We start from the raw sequence: 15,190 nt of genomic DNA, 5'->3' as shown, positions 1-15,190 counted from the left end.
TTTTGGTGGAGTGGGATTGTGTGTGTTGGAGAGCGCCTGGTGTTTTGATGGAGTGGGACTGAGTGTATTGGAGAGGGCCTGGTGTTTTGGTGGAGTGGGATTGTGGGTTGGAGAGTGCCTGGTCTCTTGGTGGAGTGGGATTGCAGTATGCAGCAGCTGGCAGTGGATGTGTCTTTTATTTGATAATGTTTAAAATCACCGCAGTATCAGCCTTTACCAAAAACGGTTTTTAAAAAAGTCATTTACGGCCAGGCAAATGGATTTACACCTGTAATCCCAGCACTTTGGTAGGCCGAGGTGATTCTATCACTTGAGGTCAGCGGATTGAGACCAGCCTGGCCAACATGGTGAAAACCCGTCTCTACTGAAAATATAAAAATTAGCTGAGCATGATGGTGGATGCCTGTAATCCCAGCTACTCGGGAGGCTGGGGCAGGGAGAATTGCTTGGACCCAGGAGGCAGAGGTTGCAGTGACCCAAGATCATGCACTGCATTCTAGCCTGAGTGACACAGAGAGACTCTGTCTCCAAAAAAAAAAGTCATTTGCCCTTCAACCATTTTTACCTTCCCTGTTCTCCTGTAATTAAGCGTATTTTTGGATGTTCTGCTCTACCATTAACTACCCTTTTACACAACACACAGATGTGCCTTTTTCCAGCATTAGAAATGGCATTTCCCATCAAGTTTTTACTCCCATGCGTCTCTCATACCCAGCTGTAATAGCCCAGTGCTGTTCTGGGTTTAGGGATGAGGATGTTTGAATTTTTCCTTCCATGAGCAACATATCGTTATTCCAACAAGAAAAGGGGTCTTTAGCTCCCTGGAAGGCAGGAAGAGGACGCAAGCCTATGTCTCCCCACCCAACCCCACCCCATGCTCTGTGCATGACATTGGAGGCCACAGAGCTCCCTCCAGTGGCTGAGGAGACTGCCTTTGTTGCAGGTGATTCTCGAAGATCGGAGTGGCCTCCAAGCTCTCTTCCTCCTTCCAATGGCGGCAGTGCCCCACGTCCTGCACCTGCTAATGCATGGGCATCTTTAGTGTAGGGGAAACCTTGATTAAGGATATTCATAAGAAAGAGAAAGAAGCAACAGATACAATTTTAAAATAAAGAGTCTTAAGTCTTTAACATCTGATTAAACATGTTGGTACATGGAGGTGGGGAGCCTGTAAGTAATTCCTAAAGAGGGAAGCCAGAGAGGGCTGTCGGAGAGGTAGAGATGTTGATTTATCAACATGTAACCATTTGGAAATCAATCTAACAAAGGTGTATAGTTTTTCTGACATATTATGGTGTAACATAATTTAAGAGAACTAAATAAGAAACTCTCCATTCCCAACTGCTCCTCACAGCCCAGTAATCTGACTTCTGCCTCACTGTCCTTCTTGGGAGGAACCTTCAAATAGGGATGGATTCACAGATACGAAATGAGCGAGCCGGAAGAGAAGTTGCAGGAAGTCAGGGGATTTGGGGGATGGCAGGATCCGGTGAAGAATTCCATCGGGGCTTCATAACACTGGGTTCACCTAACACCCCGCACACACACAGCCCCTGCTTCTGGGCTGTTCCCTGAGCCCACTGGGACTCACACTGCAGCACATCCTGGGAGTGCACAGAGGAAGCCTGTAGGTTTCTCTTCCAAACACCCTTGTCTGGAGTTCAGGATGGACACATGCAAAGCAGTGAATTCCTCATTAGAGAAGATTTCAGTATAAAGTGCAGGGTTTCCTTTGTAGTTTGTTGGTCTGTGTGGATGAATCTTTTCTCATTTTCTCAACATCTTCTTAGTTTTTCTTTTTCATCCAGTTTCTTCCTGCTGCCTTATGCAATGGGCAGTTTTCAGCCACGTGATCTGTGTGTCCATCTCGCTCATGTTCAGTTAATGTAGCTGACTGGCTGGGTCTGAAAACCAAGAGGCAAGGAAGACAAGAGAGGGCCAGACCTGGATTGTGCTGCTTTCAAGGAAATTTCATCTGTTTCCCTGGATTTTGTCTGCTTTTCTCTTCCTAACAGAGGCTGATGCTCTTGCCACAGGGCTTTTGGGAATGTGTGTGTTTAGGGGTATAGAGGCGAGCAGATAACCGGACCCACAGCTGAGAGATCCTGCACAGAGGACCAAGCAGCCCACATACAGATGAGCAGGAAGGTGGATTTAAGAGAAGGAACAGAAATGAAAACCTTTAGATCTGGGGTGTCCGATCTTTCGGCTTCCCTGGGCCACATCAGAAAAAGAAGAACTGTCTTGGGCCACTCATAAAATAAACTAACACTAACCATAACTGATAAGCTAAAAAGAAATCACAAAATAGTGTCACAATGTTTTTAAAAAGTTTATGAATTTGGGTTGGGCATTCCGAGCCACGCTGGGCTGCGTGTATGGCTCACAGGCTGCAGGTTGGACAAGCTTGCTCTTGAAGCTGGTGGGGGCCGGAACTGAGGGAGGGGGCACAGGGTCAGGACGGCCAAGGGCCAGCTACACCCCTCTTGTCACTACCTCCAGCGTCTTTGCAGTTCGGCCCTAGGTCCCAGGTCCCAAGCAGAACGCCCTGCAGGAGGAGGCTGCCACCTGGGACCCAGATCCTGGGCAGGCCTGAGAAGCATCCGTATCTCCGCGGAGGCTCAGCCCGTCTAAGTGGGCAGGTCCACTGGACTCTGGGAGTTCAACAGGATGCGGCTCCCAGCCTGAATGTCCACCACCTCTGCTGACATCCTCAGAGGACAAAGCAATTGGACAGGGCTTCTCATCACACAGTCAGGGGCAGGGCCAGAAGTAAAAGGCTGCTTAAAGCATAAATATTGTCACTACCAAAGTAAAAACACAGGAGAAATCGTCTATAATTTCCACCATTTTATTAGACATAAGTATGTGTGTATTTCTATGTAAAATCTGTCACAACCTCACCCGGTGCCTCCACATATGCACACACAATGCACATGAACACAAAGCACATGTGCACACATATAAACACAAAGCACAACACATGTGCACACATACACATATACAAACATAAGCATAGGCACATGCATACACAATACATGTGTGCACACATACACACAAACACAAGCATGCATGCATCTACACAGGCATATAAGCATGTGGCACATATGCGCACATACATGTGTACACAGACGCACATGCAAATGTGAGTGCACACACAATATACACGTAGCATGTAAGCACACTACATGCACATGTGGACATGTGTGCTGCACATATGCCCACAGACATGCACACAGACATGTGTGCGCATGTATGCCTTTGCACATACACGTATACACACAGGCACACCCCACATACATGCACACACATACTCCCTCGCATACACACATGCATCCCACACAGGGATGCACATATGCACACTTCCATGATTCACATCTACACGTGTGTGCCCTCATGTACATGCATGTGCACACATACACATGCATGCACTCTCACAAACACATGTGCATGCATATATACACACATGCACCCACTTGCATACATCTACACATACATACATACATGCACACACATTCTCATACCCCCACAGGCACACACATGCACATATTCACACACTTTCACATATGCACTCATGCACATGCATACACAGACACGCATGCAGTCACATGCACAGGTGTGTATACACACATGCACCCACATGTATGCACATTCACAGACACCTACACATACATGAATGCTTCCATGTATACATGAACACTAAAACATGCATGTGTTCCGTGTGTACATGCACACATGCTCACATGTGCTGCATGTTTCTGTGTATACATATGCACGCACACCTACACATACATGCATGTTTCCGTGTATACTTGCACACACACAACTACACATGGATCTTTGCTCCTGCTCTGCCTCTGCCTCTTTATCTCCATAGCACTCTCACTGTGTATATATATTTAGAGATTGTTTAATAAGCTCTTAATGAACAAATTAGTGACTGAATCAATGATAATGACCCCTAAAGTGGATAGTTTGCAGTAGAAGGAAGAAAACAGTCACTACTGAGTATCTGATGTGAGCTCTGCTCCTTGCTGTGTGACCTTGTCAATGCTGAGAACAGCTGAGGCTTGGGGTCACTCTGCTCTTAGATGTGCTGCTGGTGACGGGGCGCTCAGAGTCCACGGTGGGTCTGGTTGGTTCTGCAGAGCCCATTCTTTCCAGGAGGAAGTATATCCTCACCCACCACGCAGGGCAGCTGGCGTCTGATTTTGTGGGTACAGAAACAGAGGCTACAAGAAGTGACCTGACTGTCCAAGGCTGCTGGCGGTGAGGGAACCATCTGCTGAACGGACATTTCCATTGCAGACTTCTGTTCTTCTCGCTGCACAAAACCCAGGAGGAGGCATATCTGGCACTGGGGGCCCATGACCCACACATCCCTGTTTGTCCCTACTGCCCCTGAGAACTCGTGGCAAGGACTCCTTCCCCATGCAGGTGGGGAGCTGTGTCACCTGCCATGTGGTGGCTTCACATGAAACGGAGCCCCAGGATGCACGTGACTTGGGGCCACATCTGCTTCCCACCCACAGGCCTCACCTTTGCGTGTGTCATGAAGACCCCACCCCCACCCTGGGACGTCTGCTCACCCTGAAGCCCATGACCCTCCCTCCCTCGGCTCTGAGCCTGTCCGGCTCCTGCTGCTCACAAAACCTGGGCTAAAAGACGTAAATGTGCTTGACCCATTTCTCTAATTGTCTAAAACACACCTTACTTTTAGCTTCATTTCAGAATCTCTTCAATAGAATTGATGGATTGGGTTGTTGATTGGTAATGATTCTAGATACTGCCCGAGAATAAGGCGAGTCAGACCCCCCGTTCCCCGGAATGTGGCTGTTGCGTTTGTCCCCCACACGTCCCCCGGAATGTGGCTGTTGCGTTTGTCCCCCACGCGTCCCCCGGAATGTGGCTGTTGCGTTTGTCTCCAGCACACGCCGCTCACACACATTCTTAGCGGGAGAAAGTGCAACTGGTTATGGGCCGTGCATGAACAGTTTAAAAGGCCTGATCTGTGTGCAATTAAAGCCCAAGTAAGACAGAAAAATCCACGTCCAGGACACGGAACAGACGTACACACTGTGTACACTCCAGTGAGCCTCAGAAGAGATTGTGTTTTCCACCTGACAGTTTGCAAGAGAATGAATTCGCTACATAGCACTGTACTCCAATTCATGTATGAAACCGTTTGCTATTTTAAGCATGAATTTCAAAAGCTTTCAATTTCACAGCAAGACATGATACTTAATCCATATTTCCATGTAGAGAATACATGTAGTAAATGTGTACAGAATATGGTTTGAGAAATACTCTTTGGCATTAAATCCGAACAAAATGATAACTGATCTAAAAATAATCAAAAAAACAGGAAATTTATATGACATAAACCCAAACAACATATATAACATCAGATTAAAATATTAAAGGCTCCAAGAAGTCGATTAGTAGAGGATGGTTTAGGTTTTCCTGAGGCTTTTTGGCTGAAGAATCATTTCTCTGTGCAATGCCCGCTGCCTTTCCGAGGAGCTGGTGTTCCGTGGTACACACTTTGGGAAACCCTGTGGAGTGGGCCAGTATTCCCGTATGGCCACCTGCCTGTCCACAAGAGACACTATGCAGTTCCCTAATTCATTCTTTAAAGAAAATTTCAAGAAATGCATTATTTTTCTTTTATTTCCTCAATATAACTACCATAGAAATGTAATTTTTCATTTAATTTAAACTTTTCCCTACTTTGCTTCTGCAGCGAGTCTCAGGTTAGTATTACAAAGGAGGCAATATTACTATATTGAAGTTGACACATTTGTAGCCATAGTTGGAAGAGTCAAATATATTAAAAATGAATGAATTTTGATATCTTTCATAAGAATTTTGTCATCTGTGAGTTTGCCATTAACTTGTTTTGGAAAACAATATCACAAGTTGTTTTGAAAAGAAGTAATTCTAAATTATATCCAATAAGAAAAATAATTTACTTTGTATATCAGATTATTGTTTTGAGTTCTATTTTTATCCCTTTGCTATATGGAGACAATGACAAAAATGAGAAAGAGGACATGAAGGGGCTGCAGGGGGACGTTTGGGGTCCCGTTCTGCAGCTCCAGGCCTCCGCACCCACCTGGACCGTCCACGATAGCCGAGGCTAGACGTGGCGGCCTTGACAAGCCCCAATCTCCCCAGACTCGGCTTTTGCTCATCTGGAAAATGAAGGGCTGGGTAGGGATCGTTGCCAAGACCCCTTGCAGGTCAGAAACCCTGGCTTTTCCCCTCCTCGGGGCCCTCACAGCCTTCAACAGTAGACAGAGCCGTTTGTTCCGTAATTAGAGATAAAAGGCTTAGAAACACCTGAGGGAGTTGGCACGTGTGTGCTGATGAGCTCCGTCCGTGTAAGTGATGATATCAAATCCCTCCTTCTGGAGAGGGAAGAGTCTTCCAGAACTCGAGGCTTCAGGACTAGCAACTGGAGAATGGGAGACCCGAGACCAGAGAGACGCTGGAAGAGACGCAGGAGCTGCTAAACCCAGCTCTGTGAGCCCCGAAGTTTGTGCGTGAATAGCCCTGCACGTCCTATCAGGCTTACTAGCTAGAATTGCCTAACACACACAGAACCTTGAGACCAGAAGACTTCCATCCTGTCCTGGCTGCACCCTAGCTCATATTTTGGCCATTTTTATCCCGAGAGTCCACTGTGCTATTATCCATGACATTCATTCATTCATTTCTTTTTTGCTTTTAGAAAAAATGTTTGTAGCCCTTCAGGAGCCAAGCAGAGAAGGTGTTTACTTTAGATAGACCTTGTTAGCAGTCCAGCTGATTGTGGACATATCAAGGGTCCGATGCATGGATGGGACCCCCAGGCCCTCCCCTTCGCTGGCTATGTAGTCTGCCGGCCTTCCCATACCATTCTACGCCTTGAGCACAAAACTGTTGCTACTGAATTTGGGACAAAGGCCTCAATGCTACGGACGCTCCTGCTTGTCCACACAGGCTGAATCCGAAGTGGCCCCAGGACAGATGACTCCATGGACTCTGGCTCCAGGCGACGTCCCCCCAGCTAAGCCTGTCTGCAGCCCTGTCAAACCCTTTCCTGCCCGCCAGGTTTCTGGGGACATTTAAACAAATACCAGGAGGAAATTCCTGCACAAATTAAACCCACGTCACAGGTTGAAGAAAGCTTCATCAGAAGGAAAGGATGCTCTACTGAGAACTTTAAATGTCCACGTGACACTTTTATGTGAGATGCGCTGAGCGTGTCATGGCCTGTGGCTGACGTGTCGCAGGTGAGATGTTCCATGCTCATCATGGAGTGTGTCCTGGCCTCTGGCCAGTAGTCCCCGCTTGGATGGCACCATTTGAAGCACAAAGAACAATGACACAGACTCTGAGGCACAAGAAATGAGTGAGTTCCAGGAGTAAAGAGCCACTGTATTCATTTTCTGCGGCTGTCATAACGAAAGGCCACAGACCAGGCAGCTTAACCCATGCAGATGCATTTTCTCACAGTCCTGGAGGCTGGAAGTCCGAGGTCAAGATGTCATCAGGATTGGTTTCTCCTGAGGCCTGTCTCCTGGGCTCGTAGAAGGCGGCTTCTCCCCGTGTCCCCACAGGGTCATCCCTCTGTGTGTGTCTACGCCACAGTCCCCTCTTCTGGTCAGGACCCTGGTCCTATGGGATGAAGGCCCACCTCAGCCACCGCAGCTTAACTGCCTCTTTGAAGGCTCGATGTCCAGATACAGTCCCTTCTGAGGTCCTGGGGGTTGGGGTTTCAACATGGGATTTTGGGAGATAACACATAGCCCAAACAGCAGAGGGGTTGGATCACCTGCACCCAGGAGGAAGGGGCCACAGCATGGGGTTGAGAAGCAGCCAGGGGCACACCTCCCTGGCGTCATCAGAGTGCTGGGCACAGGGATAGATGTGCACTCTGAGACCCGCAGTGGCCCTGGGAGAAAGGACCGTCAAGGTGCAAGAATAGGCAGGAGCATCTGGGAGACCCGGCTGGGCCAGATGACAGCGTGCGTGCGTGCAGACTGGGGAGGGGGTGATAGGAAGGGCCAGCCCAGAGGGATACTGGAGGACATCCGGGAGGTGCGGCCAGCGGGCCTTGGGCTTCCTCCACGTGGGGCGTGTGAGGAAGGGCAGGGCTGCCTTCCTCTCCCTCCCGCCTACCTCTCTCTCCTTCCGGTTACCTTTCAGCAGCCCTCAAGAGCCCCTTGTACTGTAGAAGGACCCATAACGCGTACCTGCCTCTGGAATTCCGATGCCTGTCACTGCATCATTATAAGTACTCAGAGCTCCCCGGCTCCCTTCTTGGGACCCCACACTCACTACCCTGCCCGACAAAATGCAGAGTTTTTATTTCTTAACACAAAAGCTTTAGGTCAGCAATTCCACACCCGCACACGACAACTTGCATTTAATATCTGGAAGCAGATATGTCATAAGTTGCTAATGTCCAAAACGGCTTGTTCACATTTAATTAGGTATCAAAACAAGGCTTTCTGTTACTGTGTCTCGTGCAAGAAAATATCGTTAAACTTCAGCTGAACACGTGCTCCCACAAGCCGAGGAACAGGAGCCGCACAGCCCCGTGGTGTTAGCTGCACATTCGCAATGGAAGCTCCTCTCTCATTTCACTTGGCTTTTTGATAGTGACTTTTGACCAAGAGTCGCCAGCACCTTAATGTGCAATGCTTTGTTTTCTTCCCATAGCAATTTCTTGATGTTAGCAAACACTTTGGTAAACAGTCTTAAAAGAAAAACCACACTTCTTTCTTTCTGAAATCATTGCTTCTTTAATTGTGGAGTCATCAATTGTATTGTTTTTAAAATCTCTGAGACACCTACCTAACTGTAGAGGCGATCACTACTTGGTGAGCAATCTAACACTATCAGATTCTGAAATCCATGTAGTTCTAGCCCGACACGTCCATCTTAGCAAACAGCTCATATGTTTGCACACACATGCGTACAGCGGCAAATCAGATTTTGAACAAGGATGTTTATTGCAGCATTTCTGGAGAGCAAAGCTTGCTGCGGACATCCTGAGTGCCACCAAGCTCGGTGAGCTGCGGGGCACCATCGCAACGGAATACTTTGTGTCCACACAAAACCTTAGGCAGGTCTACGAGGTGGATGCTCTCTAAGACGCCTTGCTGAGGTACTGTAGTGAGGTCTGTTGTTATTCAAAGATCACGTGAATACAGATGCTCCTGTGTGTGTAAGAACTGCAGAGAGGGACACACAGACATGATTGATCTTGGGTCTGGGTTAAAGGGTACTGTTGAGGCCTAATTAGGGAAAACGAGTCAGGCCGGTGGGACCAAGGAAAAGAGAAAGAGGGAGCAGATAAACTCTAAGTCTGTCTTCGTGGTCCAGGTCACGTAGACCTCCCGTGCAGATAACTCACATGACTACAATCTTCCGTGCCCAGTTTGTCATCCAACGATTCGACGTGTCATCAGACGCCTCAGCTGACAGAAAAGTGCAAGGTCGCCCGCTGCAGCCGGGCTGTCGTCGGCGCTGCTCTCGGCTGTCTCTGGCACAAGCACCGTCCTGTAAAATCCCCAGCCAGCCTTCATCTCCTGGCAGCCAGCTCCTCTCTTGCTGACCTGCCCGTTGCTTTCCTGCAACATATTTTCCTACTTTCTGTGATAAATCTGCCTTTCATTGCTGACACCTGTCCTGGGAAATTCTTCTTACCCCGCACTGCACCACCAGCCTCAGATGGTCACTGATCACATGCGAAAGGCGCTGAGGAGGTTCATGACATATGATCCAATACAGACAGTTGTATTCTTTGTGAAAATATGTTTTAGTTTGTAATCATTCTACTTTTTTACTTTAAAATGTTTTGGAAGAGCTTTCCCTCTATCGGCTTAGGTAGCAAGAGTAGAAAAACCAGGAAGGCGTATAAAAGGCATCGTGATGTCGGTGACGAGGCGGGGTCGGGGTTGAGTCAGTGCTAACGTGAGTCACCAATCCCCCTCAGACCCAGCCCGTGCACCAGGAGTTCCCTTCAGGTTTAATGGGCAATCACCCTCAGTTATTTTTTTATTTTTTGCAGGAGGGGGTGGACAGGGGCTGAGTGTGTGTGACACAAGGGTCAGGAGGCCGGGGTAGGGGGTAGGAGGGACCCCACTGGGCCTGCTGCTCTTCGGACACAGGGATGTTTTGCAGCCCTGGTGTACATTCTGTTTCCGTGGGTGCAGATCTCATGAGAAACGTACCTGCCCTCAGAGCCGTCCCTGAGTGTTGTTTGGAAGAATGGCAGTTCAGGATCTCCAGCCCTTTGCTGCCCACCCCAAGGTCTGGAGCTCCAAGTAGGACCCACCCGAACCAGGTCAGCGAACAGCAGGAGAGGTCAGGGCGGCCACAAGGATGTCCCTGACCCTGCCCACCCCTGCCCAAGGCCGCAACTCCCGCTAGGGTCTCATCCCTGGCCAAGGGTGCGGCCAGGCTGAGCGTGCCTGGAGGCGTGAGGCTGGTGGTGAGGCGGGGTAGTCAGAACGGCTCACAGGCTTCAGGGGGACCAGACCCGCCAGGCCCCCACTGCCTGTTTGTCCACAAATCCGAATCAGCACTGACCGCAGCTCCCTCACATCCTCCTGCCCAGACAACAGAACAACACGAAGAGTTCTTTTTGGTTACATTGTTTTACTTAAAATAATTGTGTTTTGAGGCATCCCTTTACTCTATATTTGAAGAGAAATGATATTCTAAGCAAAGTGCCATCTGCTCGGAGCCTTTAAAATCAGGCTGTGAATCTAACGGCACATGTGACAGGCAAACATTTAAGCTGCTCTGTTTGGAGCTGTCACTGTATACACACTGGCAACTTTAATATTTTCCTATTCGAACTTCGTTAATCTGGAAAACAGTGGAAGCACTGGGTGGGTGGCGTTTTCCCCCTCAGCAAGGGTGAGACTCCTGTGGCACCTGAGCCCCCCTGCCAGCCCCTCGTCCCTGTCACAACCCAGGGCTGGGCTGTCACCAGCGTTGCTCCCCACAGGGGTCCTTACACTCTTGGCAGGAAAATCCTCTTCTCAGTTTTTTTCATAGAAAAATATACGATTATTTAAATAATTTAATGCATTTATATTGTTAAAAATTCATTTTTGAATGAAATGCATAACTTTAATCTCTTATAAAATCGCTCGGAGAGAATGATGAGGCTGTTTTGGTGGTGCCTAAGTTTAAGTCTGAGAGTTGGCCGGATGTAGTGGCTCATGCCTATAATCCCAGCACTTTGGGAGGCTGAGGGGGGTGGATCACCAGGACAAGAGATCGAGGCCATCCTGGTCAACATGGTGAAACCTCATCTCTACAAAAAAAAAAAAAGTCTGAGAGTCTTGGATAGCACCTTTATTATTCTGTTAGCTTTGGGATCCAATCAAGTCCCAAAGATAGCTGTGGAAGAATGGGCAAACAGTGGTCATATTTAAGAGATGACTCAAAACAGGAAACTCTTCCTCTACTTAGGCATGGAGGAGAAGCTGCCTCTGGAGTCTCTACCAGAGCAATGTCACGGCCAGGCGTGGTGGCTCACACCTGTAAACCCAGCACTTGGGGAGGCCGAGGTGGGTGGATCACCTGAGTTCAAGAAGTTTGAGACCAGCCTGACCAAGATGGTGAAACCCCTGTCTCTACTAAACATACAAAAATCAGCCAGGCGTGGTGGCATGCACCTGTAATCCCAGCTACTTGGGAGGCTGAGGCAGGAGAATCATTTGAACCCTGGAGGCAGAGGTTGCAGGGAGCCAATCACGCCACCGCACTCCAGCCTGGATGACAGAGACTCCGTCCCAAAAAAAAAAAAAAAAAAGCCACGTCATGACCCCACGGGAGGCGAGAGGGACTCAGGCTCACACTTTCATTGTGCTGCCTGCAGCTGGGAGGCAGCCACAGGATGCAAATAACGGGTTAGAAATGTGATTTCTTCATTTTAGACTTTGGCGGTGATTCGTTAGCTGAAACTGTCAGAAGTCAAAGTTCAACATATTTATTGTTGGGAATGATCATTTGCTAGATAAATCAACAATAAACGTTTGTTAATGTTAATATGATACTTACAATGTATCCTTAATTAACGTAAGTGATACTCTATTATCCTTGTGCCCACCACATAAAACAGTCTAAGACAGAGCCTTTGACCTTAAAATGTGTACAATTTAATTAGCAAAATAATGCTTGCACGGAGAGACAGGCTGGGGTGTGCCACAGCATCAGCTGATTGTCAGCCCAGCGCGTTCACGGCCCCTACGTTTCCTCAGCCATGTGACGAGGGAGCGTGCGGCTGCTCCTGGGAGATTGATGTGCTCCATCAGCACCCCAGCCTTTGTTACCCAGCCACCGCTAGGCCTTCCTCCACTTTCACGCAGATTAGCTGCTCATCAGTTTCATGATTGCAAGAGCCTACAGCAGCTGTAGTTTTGAAGGTGCGCGTCCTTTAAACCTACTGGCTCCCACTCTCCCAGCAAGTGATCCTGTCTTTGTTCGACTCAATCGATTCATTCCAACCAGTTTATAACCGAGCCATTCATTCCACTCAACCGCCGGCCCAGGCCACAGAGAGGCCCCTCCGAGGCCTTGGTGCCTCCCCTGCCGCTGCAAATCGATGCCCTGGCTGTCAGCACCACCCTGAAATGAAAGTACTGCTTCCCCTAACCAGCCTCCGTGGGTTTTTGTTTTTGTAGAGACTTTTTTAAGAGGCAGGCGAAAAGCCTAATTGTCCTCAAATACCAAGATTTATTTCATTTGGAAGTGTGTATCCTCTCAGGCCTGATTCGATTAAAAAAGAAAGGAATAGGAAACAGATTAAGAATTCCCGGAAGGCCGAGCCGCTGGAGTGGGTGTGGGAGTGTCCCAGTCGGGGGGGTCCACACCGCAGACTCTGCCCTGCACACACACAGCCTCCCCTGGAGGGCTGAGGCCCCTGTTCCCCCAGCCCACGGGGCACAACGGCTGGCTGCATTTTCCATGATAATCCCCATCGGGACCCTGGTTCCAGCCAGCACAGGTCCGGGCAGGACACTCTGGGTGTCCATTTCTTTAAGAGGTGCTGATAAACATCCGTGAGTCCCCACTGTGACGCCTCCTTTTCCCTGTGGACTTTGTGCTGTAGGACAAGTGAGAAGGGTCAGTCCACACTTTAATGTAGAAAGCAAAAACCTAACGATCGCTTTGAGTTACTTCTTACATTCCATTTTTTGAGGGAATGAGAATTTATTGAATTTTGTTCCAGGGAAAATTCTAAATTTTCCCAAGGATTCAGCACTTTTACAAATATATAATTTCACTCAATGATGGGTTCAGAAGCTCCCTGTTATTTAGAACTCCGTGGTCAGGTGCAAGGCACAGGAAAGAGAGGGAGAAGCACGAAGCTGCCACGATGACCTCACATGCACGGTTTCAACATCCGTGTCGCTCAGCACCGAGGGCCGACTTTGCCGCCCAGGGAGTCAGGTTGATCTTGGTGTGGTCATTCAGGTGGCCGCTGTGTCTCTGTCCTTCTCTCTGTCTCCCTCACAGGCACATGTTCTCACACACACACACACACACACTCATGTACTCATCAACACGTGCTCACACGGGCTCTCACCCCAGGCTGCCATCTGGCAGACATGTCCTGTTCATAGAGAATCTGGCTTTATTCCTTAAACTGTATCACCGCTGTCCCTCGAGGCTAGAGATGATCCTGTCTGGACTTCTCCCTCCTCCTCATCCCAAAGCCCCCATCCACCTGTGAGCGTGGACGAGGACCCACACTCGGAACTCACACTTCCCTTGGCTTCCAGGTCTTCTCTGACCCTCCACCTGTGAGCAGGATGAGGAAAAGGACCCACACTCAGAACTCACAACTCCCTGAGCTTCTGGGTCCACTCTGCTGCCCGTGTATGAAGCATTTCCATCGTACCTTCTCAAACTGCAAAATCTTTCAGTGAAATCATCTTCTCCTGTTTGCCAGAACCTGACCTGTCTCAGCACCATTTAATAATTAAAAATAAAACAACAGTTTGGGGTTTCTGAAATAATCAAAATGAATGGCACAGAGTGGCTAAAAAGTAGTTAAAATACCATTTCCATTTGGTGAGACGTATAAACCTTTAGTTAAGGGACAAGAGAAAAGGGAAATCCAGAACTTTCTACAATCCAGTTGGGTAGAAATATCTTAAGAAAAGTGCCCCACTCATTCCTTCTGTTTGAAAAGTTCCAGGGACTCTTATTATGTTATTCCAGATATAGAATGTGTGTGTGTGTGTGTGTGTGTGTGAGAGAGAGAGAGAGCATGCATGTGTGTGTGTGTGTGTGTGTACAGAAATGCATTTTTCAACACAAAGTTTTACTTTGAATCTTAAACACTTCTCTGAGTTCTGAAAAAAAAATGCCTTTAGGCTTTCATACAGGCTGAGAAGTTTGAATGCATTAAGAAAACATTTAGTAGCTAAGAAAGATGTCTTTAGTTTTTCCATCATCTTCTCAGAAAAATCCTCTAAGAAGGAAGTCTCATTTTCTGTCACAGATTTAGGAGGAACATTATTTTGGACCTAACATCTTGGAGTCTATAGATGCAGTTTTCTTCTGTACTTTGCAGGATTACTCTGTAGTTTGCTTCTCCTATTTAAATTTGTTAAGATGTGATTTTAAAGCACACTTCACTCCCTGAGAGGGCCTCATCGTTGTCTGATCACAGCACACAGGCACCCACGCTAGCACAGGACCCTGGCTCCTGCGCCCTGGTCCTTCATGCTGACCGGAGCCACCCTTGGCACAATCCTTTGGAGAGGACCCCGTTGGGAGCAGTCTCCTCCGAGTCAGGGAGGCTCCGCTTACGGAGTGTGCCCCTCACATCCGGCCTGGCACATGGCCCCACGGCCTTCTCATGCGACTCTCTTCCTTGCCTGCATTTCTCTGCTCATCCAAACCAAGCTATCGTTTCCAAGCTGCAATTTCTTCGAAAACAGTCATGATGTCTTTTTCTCTCTCCTTTCTATCCTTCTTGGTATCTCAGAATCAGATCTGTGTGTAAGGCCAACCCACTAACATTTGCTGTGACCCACCCCGACTCAGCGACAGGCACGTGGTGAGTCTCGTACAGAAACACCCAGTGTTTCTCCCCCAGCATCTGTCCTGTGCCCAAAGACCCAAGTGGATCTGAGGGTGAGCAGCCCCACCCACTCCCTGCCGAGTGGAT

General features: G+C 48.3%; 1 protein-coding gene across 1 annotated transcript in view; it reads left to right on the top strand.

Annotated features, from left to right (window-relative positions):
- Window positions 1-15,190, top strand: part of ADARB2 (adenosine deaminase RNA specific B2 (inactive)) — a 455,637-nt gene that overhangs the window by 29,760 nt on the left and 410,687 nt on the right. The gene's annotated exons all lie outside the window — the stretch shown is intronic.

The sequence above is a fragment of the Sapajus apella genome, unplaced genomic scaffold (assembly GCF_009761245.1).
Source record: "Sapajus apella isolate SASKATOON/1434 unplaced genomic scaffold, GSC_monkey_1.0 scaffold155, whole genome shotgun sequence".
NCBI classification, from domain to species: Eukaryota; Metazoa; Chordata; class Mammalia; order Primates; family Cebidae; genus Sapajus; species Sapajus apella.
Note: the sequence above shows the minus strand (reverse complement) of the source record. Positions and strands in the feature narration are given on the sequence as shown.